The sequence below is a fragment of the Rhagoletis zephyria genome, unplaced genomic scaffold (assembly GCF_001687245.7).
Source record: "Rhagoletis zephyria isolate East Lansing unplaced genomic scaffold, Rhagoletis_zephyria_1.1 Rzeph_scaffold_00414, whole genome shotgun sequence".
NCBI lineage: Eukaryota > Metazoa > Arthropoda > Insecta > Diptera > Tephritidae > Rhagoletis > Rhagoletis zephyria.
Window position 1 is genome coordinate 74027 of NW_016157498.1, and position 17172 is coordinate 91198.

The window sequence follows — 17172 nt, forward strand, 5'->3', positions numbered from 1 at the left end:
GCCTATAACAAAAGACCAATTACATTGTAAAAAAATAATTAAAAGCTATGCTACTGATATTTCAGGCTCTTTAAAAAGCCCGATACCGGGGGATTCTTCCCTTTACCCCCTCCCCGCCGTTTCAACGGGCCTGCGCTTATGGGTTCCGGTTCGTGTTTGGATCGGTGAAGGTATGCTTTGAAGCACCGGTGCCGAGTTAAACAGTTTGTCAAATAGAAATCGATTTCGCCGTTTAGTTTGCTTCATTTGCGTATATATACGGTTTGCGCGCTCCAATTGAAACATTCACGATTGTAATCGTATTGTAATGTATGATCGTAAGTACTTTGTTTGTCGAAATATTTACATTTTTGTTGTTTGTTTTACATTTTTCTTTGTTTGCTGGCCTTTTTTAACCTTGTTTTGGGTCATTTAGCTTTTTTAATTACAAATCCTGGCAACACTGTATAGAATTACTGCGCTGTTCGAGTGTGCAATTGTGCTGTCGAGTATTTTTAGCTACTCGCATACGTGAGCGCAAACTGCGTGTGTGTGTGTGTGTGTGACTATGTGCGCCGCATTTATGCTTCCTGATATTCTTGCTCACTGGCTGCTTTTGCTGTTAGCTGCTAGTGCGCTTTACAACCGCTTTTGTCGCAGCGCGGTACAGCGTCGCTGTCAGTGTCAGTGGCAGCGCTTTGGACAATGCTTTTCCTCTGCAATTCGTCGCTCGCTCTCTTTTCGTGTGTGTTCGCTTGCATGTGTGCTATCAAGCGGTGGTTGTTTCGCTTGCGGTGAGCAGCTTTGCTGTCGACGTCGACCGCGATGGATGTTTGTTGGTTTGCACGCAAGGCTTTTGCGCTGGTTGATGGGCCAAAACGCAATTTATGAAATTCTGTTCGTCTAATTCGGCCCCAGGTTTCGGAGGTGCTCGCTCGCAGCAAGTGTGTGCGCACTCGTCTCGTAACGTTTTTCTTCTAACAAATTTTTACACAACAAAAAAAAAAACTCAAAGTTTATTAAATACAACAAAAAACACAAACAGTAAACATTTTATTTAAAGAAATTTTATAAAACGCGTTTACAATAAAAAAAAAACAATTTTCTAACACAAAAATACATGGAAGAAAAATAGCAAATAAAACGGCACACAATTTTTCTGTTCTCACACAAATTAAAGCCATAAAAGCGGAAACGATGATTCGCGGTAAAAATCAAAGCGAATTGAATTAAAGATTTCGAACTTGAATGTCCAGTGTTATCGGACGAGAAAAAAAACAGCATAAAAATAAACTAAGATTGAAAACATAAAAATTTTGTGTAAAATGCATGGAGTGCAATGCACAATCTCAAGTTTTTATGCTGAACTGAAAAATTAAGTGAATCAGCAGCAGTGCAGCAAGCAGACGAAACGACAAGGCAGCGCGCAAGTGAAGTAGCAGCGAAATAAATTCAAAGTACGGAAGTGATTTTTTATTAAAATTAATTGAAAATACTTAAGCTGTTTTTTTTTTTAATTATCAAGCGAATTTTTCTGTTCCAAATACTGTGTGTGTTATTTAGTTATTACTACGAATATTATTTTTCTATATTTCATTAAAATTTTTTCTACAAAAAAAAAAAAAAATTTTGTTGGTGCAAATATGTGCAATTAACCACGAATTTACTGGAATAAGAAGTACATATGTAAAAAAAGTAAAATTGCACAAAATAATTTTTTTATTTTATTTCTTGCCGCAGTCAAAAAAAAAGCACACACGGCATATGTGCTGACTGCGCGGTGGCAGCAAACAACAATGGCAAAAGAACTCACAGCAAAGACACAACAAGCAGCTAGTCAGTGAGTGGCAAATTCAAATTCAGTGCTAAATGCAAAGTGGGGAAATGCGCTTGCGACAAAAAAACGGCGCACGAAAAATTTGCAGTGCATTTAATTTATTTTTTCGTGCGAAGAACTGTGGAGTTTTTTGAGAAGTAGACACACACTACTTATTGCACAGTGATAAAAGTTTAATTGGAAATTTGTGCAGAAACTGCTTCGTTGATTTAAAATTCTGAAAATAATAATTTTTAAATCCTTCAACTTGTGGGAAAAAGAAGTGTATTCTTATCAAAGAAAAGCGCCCATATTTTTATGTTTTGTTTATTGAAATGACAGAACAGTGGATATTTTATGGAAATATAGAGGTGTGTTCGCTTTGAAGTGATAACGAGTTTGTGTGTGTATGTTGTGTCGTTGTCGTTGTTTGTGTGGGTGTCGTCGTATTCGTGCCACAGATAAAAGCGCGCCTCAAACACTTGAGAATGAAATGTGATGAAAATGTGAATACATACACATACGTACATATATCTGTGTACATATGTATGTATGTACATAATAGATTAAATAATAATAATGCATAGGTAACATACAATTAAATAACACAAGGGAAAATGCAAAAAAAAATAAATAAAAATAAAAATAACTAAATAGAGAAATTACGAAATGCAATAACATTGAAGGATGAATGATAAAATTAAAGAAACGCAGTATTTCTCGGATATACCTAAGCACCGTCGAAAGTAGGCGATATTGTATGATGATTATTAAAAAGCGCAATCCGCACAGGTGCAACATGCAGAGGTACACTGGCGGCAGAAATAATAGAATCGCCTATTTTGCCCAGTTTTGGCTGTAGGTATTTCTTAGGTTTATCTAATTTTTTATAATTTTTTATAAAAGTCCAGCTAGTTATGCAACTTTATACAAAATTTATAAAAATGCAAAACTTTTAACCAAAAATTCAAAGTTTTTATTCAGAATGAAAAAAAAAAAAACAAATTGATAGGTATGTACCTAGTTTTGTTTTTATTATAATAAAGTGCGAGTGTCAAGTGGCTAACAAATACCGTAAATTTTTTACGATTTGTTTTTTTGACGGAGGCATTTCTTCTATATAAAAATAAAATCGAACTTATGTAAATACATACATAGGTATTTTGTATGGAATAAAGTACGTAATACCGTAAGCAAAAAAAGATGGTAATTATCTAGGTGGGCCTTCAACCCCCAAAATTGGTCAAAATTTTGGAAAGGGGGTACCATTAGACGCGTTTGGTCCCCAATAACAAGAATCCGAAAGCGGAAATTAACTTTTTTTACCCGATCAAATGTTATTAACAAAAAATGTTGGGTGTTGAAAGCCCAACTAGATAATTACCAAAAAGAAAAAAAAAATATTACAAATCTACAGTATTTTGTAGCCACTTGAAATTGCACTTTATTGTACTAAAATTTAATGCGCTGCATACATACGAAGATTTTTTTCTAAATAAAAAGTTTTCTGAATTAAAAGTTTTAAATTTTTGTACAAAGTTTGAAATGCGGATTTAGATGGCCTGTGTTGTGTAAACTAGCTAGACTTTTATAAGAAAACATTAAGCTTTAACTAAAACAAAGCCAATATAGCCAAACTGGTAATATAAATAAGGCGAATCTATTATTTCTGCCAACAGTAGGTATGTACCTATGTATATTATTCAAATAAGGCAAAGCAATTTTTTTTTTTAAGTTTACGTTAAAATAGTGATGTGCAAATCAGTAAATTTGATGCATCATACAGTGGTCGTACATTAGATATGTATGTTGAGCTTTCGGATAAAGCATTTTCGGTTTCTTGTCAAAAAATACAGTTTCCGTTAACCACGGGTTTGGTATTGTGTTTTTTTCCCCAACAATTTAATGGTATTGTTCGTCTAAACGACGAAGCATATAATATAAGCTTAAGCAATATTAAAAAAAGCACGAATTTGAGTTATTTTAAATTAGTAAATCGTCGTTTTTGGGGCAAATTAATTAATTTTGTTATTAAATTTGGATTTGAAAAAATGTATACATACATATTTTTTTAAACTTCACTTTTTTTAAAGATCACTTCAGAAGTTGAATTTTTGATATAAAACTCAATTATAAGCAAAAAGATAAATTTTTCTTCAAGCCTAAAATAAAAATGATTTAAACGGTATATTTTTATACACATAAGGCGTTTAAATTAAATTTTTTTTACACTATTCAATTTTGTGCTCTCCAGGTATAATTTTTCAAACATTTTATACATAGGACATGTCATTCTATTCCTTTTATGCAAATAAAGTAAAGACAAAATTTCCTCTCAGAAATTGTTGAGGCGGACCTGATAGCCGAGTATAGAGATGAACTTAGTGGGACCCAGTTTCGATTCCTGGTCTGAGTAAAATCGAAGAGGCCTGTGCTAATAAGTAACAGTTGTTTTTCGAATGTTGAGCCTAACCTCCGATTACATTCCTGCTATAAAACGACTGCCATAGAAACTTAGAAACCATTTGGAGATAGCGAAAAATTTTAGGTTCTTATGTTTGTCTATTTATGTCTTGATGGGTATAGACACAGACCATTAGGGTTGCCAGATCCAAATTGGAATCGACCTGGACATTTGAATGAAATACCTATCTGGACATAAACAAATAAAACCGCTGGATTTTTTTGCACAAAAAAAAGTAAAAGTTTACATATTTATTGTGTATTTATCTAACCATCAATAAAAAGAAAAAAAATAGACGTACTTATTAGAAATACAATTCGTTTCTGAGACAAATGAAAGTATAACAGTTTTTGTTACAATTCCTATTATAGAAGAACTTTGACCCTTCTTTCGAGGACTGCATGCTATTAATACAAACATTGCCAATCGGAACTATTACAGCTCAAATCATAAAGTAGCTGTTAGACGGGGCAAGTGCAAGGCCTTTACAAAAGTCTGTCAAACTTAAGAATTTCCAAAAGAGATTGCAGGAGCAGTTAAACCTTTCGAAAGCACTTTTTATTTCTGAAAATCAAACTTTCCAATACTACTTTTTGTCTGTTTACACGGTGAGTGCAGATAAGCCCACTTTCAACTATGTTACCAGACATTTTTATGCTTAAGCCCTGTATGCAGCTCTCAAGAAAACGGTCAAGAAAAAATTGCCATTATTTCGCGTGTGTGTCCATGGAATTTTGACATTTTTTATACCTCACAGCCTGTTGCCTCACTCTTTCCTCAAGAAATAATGGAACGGGCAAATATTTCTGTTGCAAACCTGGGTTGCCTTGTGCTCTTTTTTCACAAAAAATTTAGAAAACCGTAGTAGAAAGCGTAGTAAATTTCTTAAGAACTGCGTACTGCCTTAAGGAATTTTGACTCAAGAAAATTTCTTAGCCATTTCTTGTACGTCATTTTATATGGAGTTTTTGCTCTTGAGAGCTGCATACAGGCCTTTATAACAAAATTAATGGCCTGAAAAATTTGCTAAACCTGCTAAAATGTAAACAAAACAGTCACAGTAGAATAAATTAATTACACATATTTTCATATTTTATTCAACATTTTCATAGTTTTTTACAAATTCGCCAAAAAAACGCGTCACACGGCAACACTTGATTGATTTGACAGCACTTGCAGCAAATTGCAATTTTTATTTCCGAAAGTGATTTCTGCAAATCTGCAAAAAGGATTTTCTGGCTGTTAACACGGGAAAGTATACTTTGGATTTCGCATTTTGATAAATAGATAAAATGTTCGACATTTTTTGTAGTTTAGTTAATTAAAACTTTTCTTTCAAAATTATGCATTCAGTTAAGTATTTAAAAGTGGTTCCATAGGTAAAAAATTACTTCACTTTATGAATTAGGCGCGCAACATTAGATGCGTTATATAGAATCAATATTTTTGACTTCTTAACTACAACAACTTTGAAAGTACTCAATTATAAAAATATTTAGGGATCAAAGAAAAAACAACAGCGTTTAAGTGCCTAAAAATTGTAATTTTATAAATTTTTCGGTGCTTATATGTAAGTCCATACATATGAACTTAAATATACTATTTTTTTTATGACAAAAGTTGACCTGAAATTTTCCCAGCATGGAATGCTTGGGTATATCCGAGTGCTTATAATCGAGAAATACTGTAATAAAAATAATAGTTGTGGACGAATAAGAAAATTACACATTTAGTATTATTTCTGCTACAGTCAATTTCACGAAAGCACGTTAAGTGAAAAATGATTTTAATTTTTTGAATTTTATATGCAAATTGACCGAAAATAAAAAATAATTTTCCATTTAAATTGCTAGTGAAATCGGCTGTTAAATAGTGACTCCAGTTATTCGCATGTTTGAAAAAAACTAGTATGTACATACAGTATCGGTCATATCTATAGCCTATCTATTTATTTATTTTTAAGAATTTTGAATTAAAATACAGTTCATTCTCAGACAAACCCCATATAAACCCAAATGTAACAATTTGTAGAAAACTACAAAAAAGTGCAACAAATTTTCACCTTAATTTCAATTTTTTGTCTGGGAAGTGTTACAATTTTTTTGAGTACACAGTTTTTTAGCCCCTTCAATTCTAGTCTGATAATGTGCAAGTTTCAAGTGGCTAAAAGTTACCGTTGATTTTTTAGAATTTTTTTCGCTAAAGGTGTTGCGGTTTTCATCCATATACAAATAAATTGAGTTTATTCATTATATGGAAGCCAATGGGATAAATGGGAATGAACTGTATTTTAATTGAAAATTCTTAAAAATAAATAATAAGTGGCACACAATATTACTTTGAAATGGCGAGCTATAGATATGACCGGTACTGTATGTACAGTTGCGTGCGACCATTTATTATATCATTATTATATCGACCTGATGCAAATGCGAATGCCAATACGAATGTTTACAATAATGCAAATAATTGGCATAAGCGATTGCAGATTCAAATATTCGTAACATCTTTAGCACATATCGCGATTTCGGACTTTTCTCTGTAAAAGTGGCCCAACAAACATCAAATACAATTTTCTCTAGCCTGTGAATCTCCAAATTTTGAGAAAAGTTGACAACTATCTGTACTTTTCCTTTGGAGATACACATATAGATTGCAATCTTTAAAAAAAAAACGGAGTATGATGTGTGTTGGGTGGCTGTATCCACATTCTAGAAATGAAGACCCCGACGGCTTCTATTTAAAAAGTTATTAAGAAGGTGTTAAACTTATTTCTACGCAGTAAATATCTTAAAAACTCTTAAGTAGTAAGTGGTTTGTTAAGGTGATATATTTAGTTGAAGAAAAACTCCCCCAAAATGAATAAGGGGTATTCACACCGTGTCTCGGGACTTCGGAATTTGTTAGTTTAACGTTTTACGTTTTTTATTTTGTTTTTGCAATTGTTGAGAAAGTGCCACAGTGCCAAGAAAACGAAACATGAAGATGCTATCGAAAGTACTTTGTCATTTAGACTCGCGCACTACTCAAACGCCACTTATACTACCATATACTCAAAATACAGTCATGTGAAAATTAATAGGCACATATTTTCACCAGTTTTTACCATTTGTCTTTTTTTGTTTAATGTGTATTATATATTATAATATTTTTTTTTATATGACTTAAAAAATAAAAGTCACTGACTGATTTTTATTGATGACTTTTATAAATAAAAGTCTGCGATAACTGTTATCTAAGACATATAATTTAAAAATTAAAAATAACTGTTATTTGCAGATTTATAAGTAAAAGTCTTCCATAACTGATATCTAAGACATATAATATAAAAATCAAAAATAACTGTTATTTGCATATTATTTAGATAAAAATAAAAAATAATTGTTATTTTGGATTTATAAAGTAGTAATAATTGTATTTTTTTTAATTTTGCATAAAAATTTCAAATAAATTTTTTTTTTTTAAATTTGATTCTCGATGAAAAAAGAAATCGATCGGTATGTATCACTTAGTTGTAGAACATTTCCTTCATAGTGAATTTTTCAATGACAGTTTTCATCAATTACTGTTATTTTCGTTCGCTGATGAAAACAAATATTTTACAATAAAAATCGATAATTTTGTAAGCACTAAATCAACAACAAAAAAAAGTACTGCCATAAACGCCCAACTACTCATGCTTTTCCACCCCCAACTCCCACCCGCAACCCCAAAAATATGCACTGAAAATTTCGTGTAGAGTGAAAATTCCGTAGAAAAGTGGCGTGAAAGCAAAATTAAAGAACAAAAATGGAAAAAATGCAGCAACTATAGAACTGTGCGCACAGCACCAAAAAGGCAGGATAACCAAACGAAGTAGAAGCTTAAAGGGAGGAAACGAATGAATGTGCAAACGAAAATGAAATTCGCCTGCGCTGCTGCCAAAGCAAAGTGTGTATGCAGCAGAACAGAAATGGTGTACTTACTTTTATTATGCGGGCAAGTGTGTGTATGAGTATGCGCGTTTGTGTGTATGCAGAAGTTGCATGAAAGTATAAAGGAAGAAGAAGCAGCAACAGAACGCTAGGAGCAGAGAGTCCAGAAAACACGAAAGGAAGCGGAAGAAGAAAAAAGGGGGTTGGCTGTGTGTACAAAACTCGCCGCACTGCGCCGCGGCACTCTGCGAAGAAGGTTCACCCCTTTTCGAAATTTCGCTATTTGCCTCACCCATTATGCAGCAATCGTTAGATGCATGTACATACGTATGTATGTAGATATGTATGTAGCAGCACTACGGCAAACATTTGCTGCAAACTTGCCAAGTCGCATTGCAACTGCACAGATTTTGCCCGCTAGCATGGCTGGTGAATACAAATATGTACATAGAGAATTCGACAAATAAAAAAAAAAGCCAGAAGAAGGAATGAATAGTTAAAAAAAAAAACAATTTTCATGTAAATTAATGCGCGCATCTGCATTATACAAGCGCCAGCAACAAACAACAAAAACAACAGCAATCAACAACAAATACTTAAATATGTAGTCTACTAGCCAAACAGAACAAAACGCGCGCAGGAAACATGAAAGGACATTTCTGCTTATAAAATGTATTCTGATTGCACAGTGTGAGCGAAACGTGCTCGCGCAAAAGTGCTCTACGAGCAAATCTTCGGTATCTATGTATGTATGAACATATGTACATATGTATAATTGTATATGCAATGCGCTCGCTTGACAGTGGGTCGTCGGCAACACAGCGACGCAGCGCGGCGCGGCGCGGCTCGTCTCGGCGCCACCCTGCTCAAAGTCTCTGAGCAGTTGAAGCGCATCGAATGCGCCTGCAATAAGCTGCAACTGTGCCGGGCTGCAATATTCATAAAAGGACATTTATTATGCACGAGCGTATATCTAGCGACTGAGTGCAGTTCACTCAGCTGAATGGGAAAAACTAACCCTTTTTGTCGGCAACCGGCCTGCAAATTGCTTGCCATGGAGGGTTGCATATACAAGTTTGTGTGTACACGCGCATTTAAAGTTAAGGCGTTTTGTGTATTCATTGTTTATTTTAGATGCAGTTTTGCATAATTAAAAAAAAAATCTATAGCACTCTTACATAGTGGTGTGAGGATGCAATGGCAAATGGTTCTGATTTGGTTGGCACCAAGTTTGGGTAAAGTAAAAATTAAAGTGAAGAGCTACACTATATGAAAGCAGTGAGGATTGATGCAAAAAAGGTCAATAAATGAATATGAAAAACCAAATCGCGATGAGTGGGCAAGAAAATTTCATTAAAATTGTGTAAATTGTCCAAGGGCAACATTTTCGAAAAGTGATCTATTGTACGATCAACTACTATTTAATAGAAGCGTAACTACTTTTCTCTTATGTAAAATATTTTTATAAATATTAAAGCATTTCTCGTTTTTTAATAGAGTATAACGGTACCCACGTGGAATTGAGCATAGTCGTCAAATGTAAGAGTCAAAATGGGTTGAATGTCAACGCCAACAAGACTAGCATAGTCAGTCTCCAGAAAAAAGGAAAGGCAGTAACTGCCAGCATTATTTCTTCAATGAGAAAATAATACTTATCTGAAGAAGCCAACTAAGTATTCATGGAATCTCTACCCAAATAAAGTTGTTTCAAAGGTTGGATCCTGTCTATATGGACCTGCTGACCTGCCGGAATGGAGATGAATTTGGCGCATCAATGAAACCTATGCTGTCAAGCCGGATGCACAAAATCGCCCTAAAATAAGCCGCGCTCGGTTGGTAAAAGTAAACAGAAATAAAGTCTGAAAGGGTAGCACCGAAGGCAGTGAGAACAACACCCACCGCGGCTATCGAGGCTCTTCTAGACCTGCCCGGGATCAGTATCTAAATAAGATATTCAAAAACCCAGGGTCTCTAATGGGGAGGAAAAGCTAATGGGGAGGAACCACAGTCTAAAGAAACCTAAATTAAAAATTTAGTTATACCATGGATGAAAAGAGAATTAAAGTCCACGCATGCCAAACTCGGGAATTCAAACACACCGCAGCTCTGGAGGTACTCTAGACCTGCCTCCTTTTCACATAGTAATGAATAAAGAGGATATACTGCTTACAACTGCACTCATCTCAATTGAGCCCAAGAAACTAGTACCCCCGTCCACTCTAAGGGTCACAGAACAAGAGCTTGCTCTAAAGATATTATTCCTAAAGAAAACCAACTCTGGTAGTTGACGCCCAAGCTGAGACTCATGCCACTTCTACAGCGCTACTCGCACGCGAGGTTAATGCAAAGCTGCACCACAGCAATGCTTTCAGCTCTTAACACTCATCGCATCTAGAAGTTCAGTTTACTTTAATTGGGTGGAAGCAAGTAGTAAATTCAGGGACAATCAAGAGGCAAATGTTCTCGCCAACGTTTGGACTAAACAGAGATTCATAGACCCAAGGCACGTCAATCCCACATCGAGGAGATAGTATTTGGCTCAGAAATGAGAAACGATGATTTAAAATCATAAAACAAAGTTAACTGTGTTCATAGTTTTTTTGTTTAAACAAAGCCATCTAGATACTTCCGGGAGGAGCTCAAAGAAGCCGCCCTCCCTAAAGAACAAACCAAACAAACTCACAAAAAGCTTGATGTTGACCATCAGTGGGACTTCCATCAGTTAAAAACATATCTACCGATTGTCTCAAAGCTGCTGCCAAAACTTGATTGAAAGAAAAAGTCTGGAAGGCAATTGAATCTTAAGCAAAGAGTCCAGAGAACTTATTGGATATTCGAAAATCAATAGAATTGACAACAGTTTACGTCTTTTCTTTGAATATTTCCTCCGAAACGTAATACTTGGGCATCATTCTGCACTCAAAAATGCATTGCAAATGGGATGTGGGTAAGAATCTAGACTTTAGAGGCTTACTATACTTGCAAACAGGCGTTTGGTTTCCAACGAGAGAATAATGCCAGGCACGGCCGCTGGTGGTATATGAAACTACTTAGATTGATGACTCAAATTTGAAGTAATGAGCTGGCGACGCTCTTTACCCGGAGGACCTGCTGATCAGCCCGTATTTTTGTATGCCAAACGACTACACATTCTTGCAAGCTGAGATGTATGGTATAAGAAGGCAACTCGTATTCTACTTGGACGATTGCTTCCGGAAAAGCCATATTTGATAGTCCACCAGCTTTGAAAGCAATAGGATCCAAAGTGGTGAAATCGAAAATGCTGTGCCGCATTAATCGGCCATCGTAGCGTCACTTTTAGATAGGTCGACGGATATATTAATATCGAGTGAACCGAGGCACCTGATGCGGTGGCTAGGTATGGCTCTGAGATGCCTTTAAACGCAACCAAAACCTCAGTACAACCACCGTTAAGGAATCGTATAAGGAAATTTTATGAATCCTTCTTACAAATGGCTTATGTATCAAAGGAGATGTTTGGGAGGTCTTCAGTTCATTATCTCTGCAGTTGGACGAAAAAGTGCAGAAGAATATCTGAAACTCAGCTGGCTCTATTTTGAGCATCACTGATGTAAAGTGTACAGTAAGCTTGAAAAAGCTTCTTCCGAGGCACATGTTTTAATCTTGGCCAATTTTAAGCCAGTGGCGATTGGAGAGAGCTTTTGCTGTATGTGCTCCCATATCAAGTCTTCAGAAAGTTTGGCTAAGCCCCTGTAGGATACGAAAACGATTTTTTTTGTGACTGTTTTAGGTGTCACAGGTGTGGGCAGTGGCGTACAAAGCTTTTTAAAGCCTTTTTTTGATAGACGCGCGCAGCGTAAAAGCTCGCTGCGGGCGTCCCTGCTATAAAACATACATAGAACATATATTATTTATTTTGTTCGGAATTGTAATTAGATATCAATAAAATGTAATTTTTTTTCTTTTCAGATCTGCGTCTGAATAATGCACACACAAATACGTATTTTTGTGGACATTGACCTAAATTAAGAAAAATTAATACTTCTGAGAAAAGAATTTATGCGGAAAGTAACAGAAATGGAAGTGCAGCAAGATGTCGATAATACGAGCGCACTTGAAAATCTTTTATGAAAATCTGAAAACAACAAGCACTGAAAGCTGAATAATAATGGCACTCAGAGTAGTTCGGCGCAAAAAACATTTTCAAAAATTAAAGTAAATTTAATGAAATATATTTTTTCGCGAAATTGGCAAAACTGTGTTCGGCACGAAAAAACAAAACAAACAAAAAAAACTAAGCAAAAGCAAAGTGTATAATATTGAAAAAAAAAAACAAAAACTCAATTGAATAAGGAATCTAAAACAAAAAACAAAAAAAAAACTATTTTGGTAAATTACACACAAAATTTTTAGTGGCGTAGGCAAATAAATATTTCGTATGGGGAAATTATACTTAATAAATAATAATTTTACGCATATACTTACATATACTCTACATACATATTTGATAACACAAAAAAGTAAAATTTAATACCAACAACTATTGCTATTACTTATCAACTAGTGAAGATAATACAAATACCACGAAAAATATGTTTAGTTGAAAAAATGTAAATTTCGGCTTGTAATCAATGTAAATTTTTGCGCAAAAGCGAAACTTATCTATACCAATATTTAATGGAAATGTAAAAAAAGCTTAAATACGTCCAACTAAATCGTTGTGAATTTTTTTTAAAGTGTATACATAACGAAAAACCGCAAATAGTAGTTCCGCCGTAGGACTTACGAACTTAATTTTTGACACTGTATTAACAACAGAAACGTAACCGAAAAAAAAACGCCAAAAGGTAGCGGCCAGTAACGAACAGGCACCGCGCGGAGAGGAGAGTAGCTCGTCAAAAAAAAGCAACAAAACTGCAAAATAAAATTTGAGGAAAAAACGTAAACAAATTGGAAACTTATTCAAAATTATTGGTTTGGACTTGCAGCAATACTAAAACACAACAACAACCACAATAAAAACAACAACAGCAAACACAGTTTTGCAACCAATTCAAGCAACAACAGAAAATAGAAATAAATAAATAAATAATAAAGAAAAGATCGCCAACAAATCACAACAACTAAAGCAGCAGCAACAACAGCAGCAGCAGCAGCTTCTTTTCCGCGAACTCTGTGTAATTTGTGTGTTTGTGTGTGTGTAAGTTTGCATAAAAATTTCGTTTCGGTTTTTTGATAAAACAAAAAGCGCAACATAAATACTAAAACAAAAATAACAAGATTTGAGAAATTAAACAAAACATAAAAACGTATTAAAGAATTCGATGAAATAAGTGGCTAATAAAATAAGCACGGAAAAAACTTAAGAATATAGATATTGAAAATTTTTGAAAAAAAAAAACTTTTGACGAAGAAAGTGCGCTGATAAGTGTAAAGATTAGACGGATTTTGGACAAAACGCTTAAATTTTCGAAAAAGCGAAAACTCATTTGGAATTCGGAATAAAAACGAACGCTTGCAGTTAAACTGAACAGGTAAGTTTGGAAAGTGAAAAATTGTTTGTTTTATTTTTTTTTAGAAAATGTGAAATATTAGGCTAATTGTATTATTATTCTTCGCATAAGCTATGCAAGTCTTTACTACAGCGACTAAGCCCAGTAAAGCAGAATATTTCTTCACTCAACGTATTGAAGGAATACATAAGCCGTTGGCATACTCAAACAATGTCAAAGCTTACCCAACTTAACACAATACCAATAGGTGTATTCACGATCCGGTGCATACTGTCTAGCATGGTGCATAGAAAGTTTAAACACATGCAATACTACAGGGATTATCATAACTATACGACAGCACACATAAGTATTGACTTGTTTTGATTATTTCTTTTGTTATCTTATTTTAGTTATTTTTTATAAAGATATAGTTTATTCTTTCACAAAATCCGTAAAATCCAAGTTCCAAGCTCGGTGAAATATTTAAAGAAAAAATCAATACACTCCAAAAAATGTCTCTTTTTTTAATAAACATTTTAAAAAATATTTTGAGCGTGCAGTTATGTAGCCCATTAAAGTTTTTTGGCAAGTGTCAGCCGCTTTTCCATGATTTTTTTATATGAAAAAAAAAACGAGCTATACCTTTTACAAACAAAATTGCCAAAAATCAACGGTAAGTCGTAGCTACTTCAAACTTGCACTTTATTATACTTAAATTCGGTGGGCTACACAACTGCATGCTCAAAATATTTTAATAAAAACGCTGACATTTAAAGAAAGTTTGTTGATTTTTTTTATAAATATTTCACAGAGTTGGTAACTTAAATTTTTTTATAATAGAATAATTAAAATTAAAAATCTTTCCTTGATGCTAGGAAAATTGTATATTATTCTAAGGAAATATTACCTTGAAATGGCTCCAATGACATGGCTGCCTTAATATGAGTAAACGAATTGACTCAGTTTAAGGAAAACACAATTCCTTGGTTTTTAGGAAAAATTTACTTTCCATTTCGTTCCCGTGAAAGGAATATTTAAGTATGTCATTTTGCTTGTGGCGCTCAAACAGTGGCAATGGCCGACAGAGCAAAACTCTAGAGCGCTAGTCGAGAGATGCAAGGTCGAGCCCCAGAGCGGGATTTTTTTAAATATTTTTTATTTTTATTTTTTATTTACTTATTTTTATTATAATTTTTTAAATTGTATTTTAAAAAAAAAATATTATTTATATTTTATGGTGTTTGAGTATTTGAGTTTTTCCAGATATGAAATTAATTTTACAATTTGCAATTTATATTTAAATTGAAATAATTGAGTTTCCTTACTCTAACCACATCCAACCGGACTCGAACCTGCGATCTCCGAACCAGAAGCAGTAGTCTTCACGCGACACCACAGCCGACATTTGCCAGGAAAGCAATTAACTTTATCTTAACAGCACTGACAGATTAAAAATTATTTAAGGAAATCAGTATATTGAGGAAATTTGCTTCCTCAACTTACCGACGCCTTATTTTTGAATTAAATAAAACACCTCTCAAATTGAGTAAATTTTTCGTAATGTTAAGGAAAAAACGGTAACTCTAAAATAAGAGTACTGTTTTCTTGTTTTAAGAAGACGCTTTTTTCTGAGTGTAAGGGAAATTTTAGCAGTTGATAAATAACCCACAACGGAAAACACAAAAAGATCGCACAGAGTGATATGCCACGGTGAGAAACACTCTTTGCTTGAGAGATGACTGTTTGTGTCAGTGGTAAACACCGTACAAGACACTTGGTGACGGTCGACGATCGAAATCTCTGCTTAAAACTTTCAGAAGAAGGGTTTTCAAATCTTTGAAACTCGGTATTTTAGTTTTGACTTGAAAATAATTAGTTTTAAGTTAACTTGTACCAAAATCATAGTCTGTAAGAATGTAATTTCATAGAGTGAATAAACAAATAAGTAGAGAACCCGATAATGAGGTGAATGGTTTAAAAAAGCAAATCTGCCAAATAAGAATTCAGGTATCCAAAACAATATATAACAACTTCAGACTTACTGTCGTAAGTAGACTTTAAAAACAACACACACTTCAAATTAAATTTTCTTGTTTTATCATTTTGTAACCAAATAATTTCGAATCATGAATTTAAGATATTTGCTTTGATACATTATGTAAATCGTTAAAAATCTAAAGGTCACGCGAAACAGGAAAACATTCAATGCTCGACAAAATAAATACAGACAGACACTCGCTTAAGTAACAGAATGTCAATTCTTACTTAAACATTTTAAGCTTGTATTTGCATACATAAATACAATACATAGAACATGTGTAGGTATTCATATACATACATGAACATATATGTATCTAAGTACATTAGGGCGGCTAAATTTTTTTAGGCTAACCGCGTTAATCAAAGTAGGACTTTCTTCGGAAAATTTGCTTAGAATTACACGAAGAATCTTTCTGTGCTATGCGCGCATAGTAAAAAAAAATGTCCCATACAAATTGACCCGTCCTAATGCTCATACATACACACTTAATTCCTATTAAAAATATTATAGCATTTGCTACTTCCAGTGCTCCATTTTCTACTTCTTCGAATGCTCCAATTCTCTGTATATTGCATTATCTGTCAGTTAGTCAGTCAGTCAGTCATTCGTATGTATGTATGTATGTATGTATGTACATATGTGACTTTTGGAACGCTTGCACATCTGAACTATTTTTCAACTAAACAAAATAGAAACAAGCGCATGCATATTACTATGCATATGTAAATGTATGTAACTATGTACATATGTATGTATACCTACATATAGTCGTACAAACATTAATAAATAAGGCTAACCCCACTTACTACAACCTAATAGTACAACAACTTGGCTGTGCATGCAATCATAATCACAGTACCCATCAGCCGATATAGTCGTACCTACATACATACATACATACATACATAGACATAAGTAATTGCCGGCGCATTTGCTAGCTAGCTGGCTGGCTGTCTATCGCTGCGTAAAAGCTAAATGCTAGCTCCGCTTCTATGCTGCGTTTTGTCATTGCGTTTCGTTGCTTGTGCGTTTCTAGGTTGCGCGCCTCTAAATATGACGCGAACGTGCGCCGGTGACCTACTTTTATTATTTTGGGGCTATGCCACAAACCTACATATAAACATACATACGTACATAGTACTACATACATACAGATGTGAGTTGTTGCGTTTATTTGATTGCTATTATAAAAATATACATGCTATAATATAGGTACTATGCACACAATCAACTACAAATTTATATACATATGCATATATGCACATTCATTCCCACATGCATGCACATTAGGGTGGTCCAACAATGCATGTGAAAGTCTGTAATTGTATGCTCTCTCCTCTAGGATTGTTCTATACCGTAAAAATGTACCTATATTTTTTATTTTGAAATCAAAAAATATAAATAACAACTGTTCGCAGAAATATTATAGAATTCTTGAGAATCAATATTTTCCAATGGCAAAACTGTGTTTTTCTTTAGGA

The 17172-nt window shown here is 34.1% G+C and overlaps 1 protein-coding gene and 1 long non-coding RNA gene across 2 annotated transcripts in view; both read left to right on the top strand.

Annotated features, from left to right (window-relative positions):
* Nucleotides 1-1049: 1049 nt before the first annotated feature.
* Nucleotides 1050-12440, top strand: LOC108359578 (uncharacterized). The gene is made up of 2 exons (XR_001846948.1): nucleotides 1050-1436; nucleotides 12125-12440. It is a non-coding gene; the product is annotated as an uncharacterized LOC108359578 (long non-coding RNA).
* Nucleotides 12441-13433: 993 nt separating this feature from the next.
* Nucleotides 13434-17172, top strand: part of chinmo (Chronologically inappropriate morphogenesis) — a 148578-nt gene continuing 144839 nt past the window's right edge. The window contains exon 1 of the mRNA XM_017611504.1: nucleotides 13434-13689. The gene's annotated coding sequence lies outside the window, so the exon portion shown is untranslated. The remainder of the gene's footprint in view (nucleotides 13690-17172) is intronic.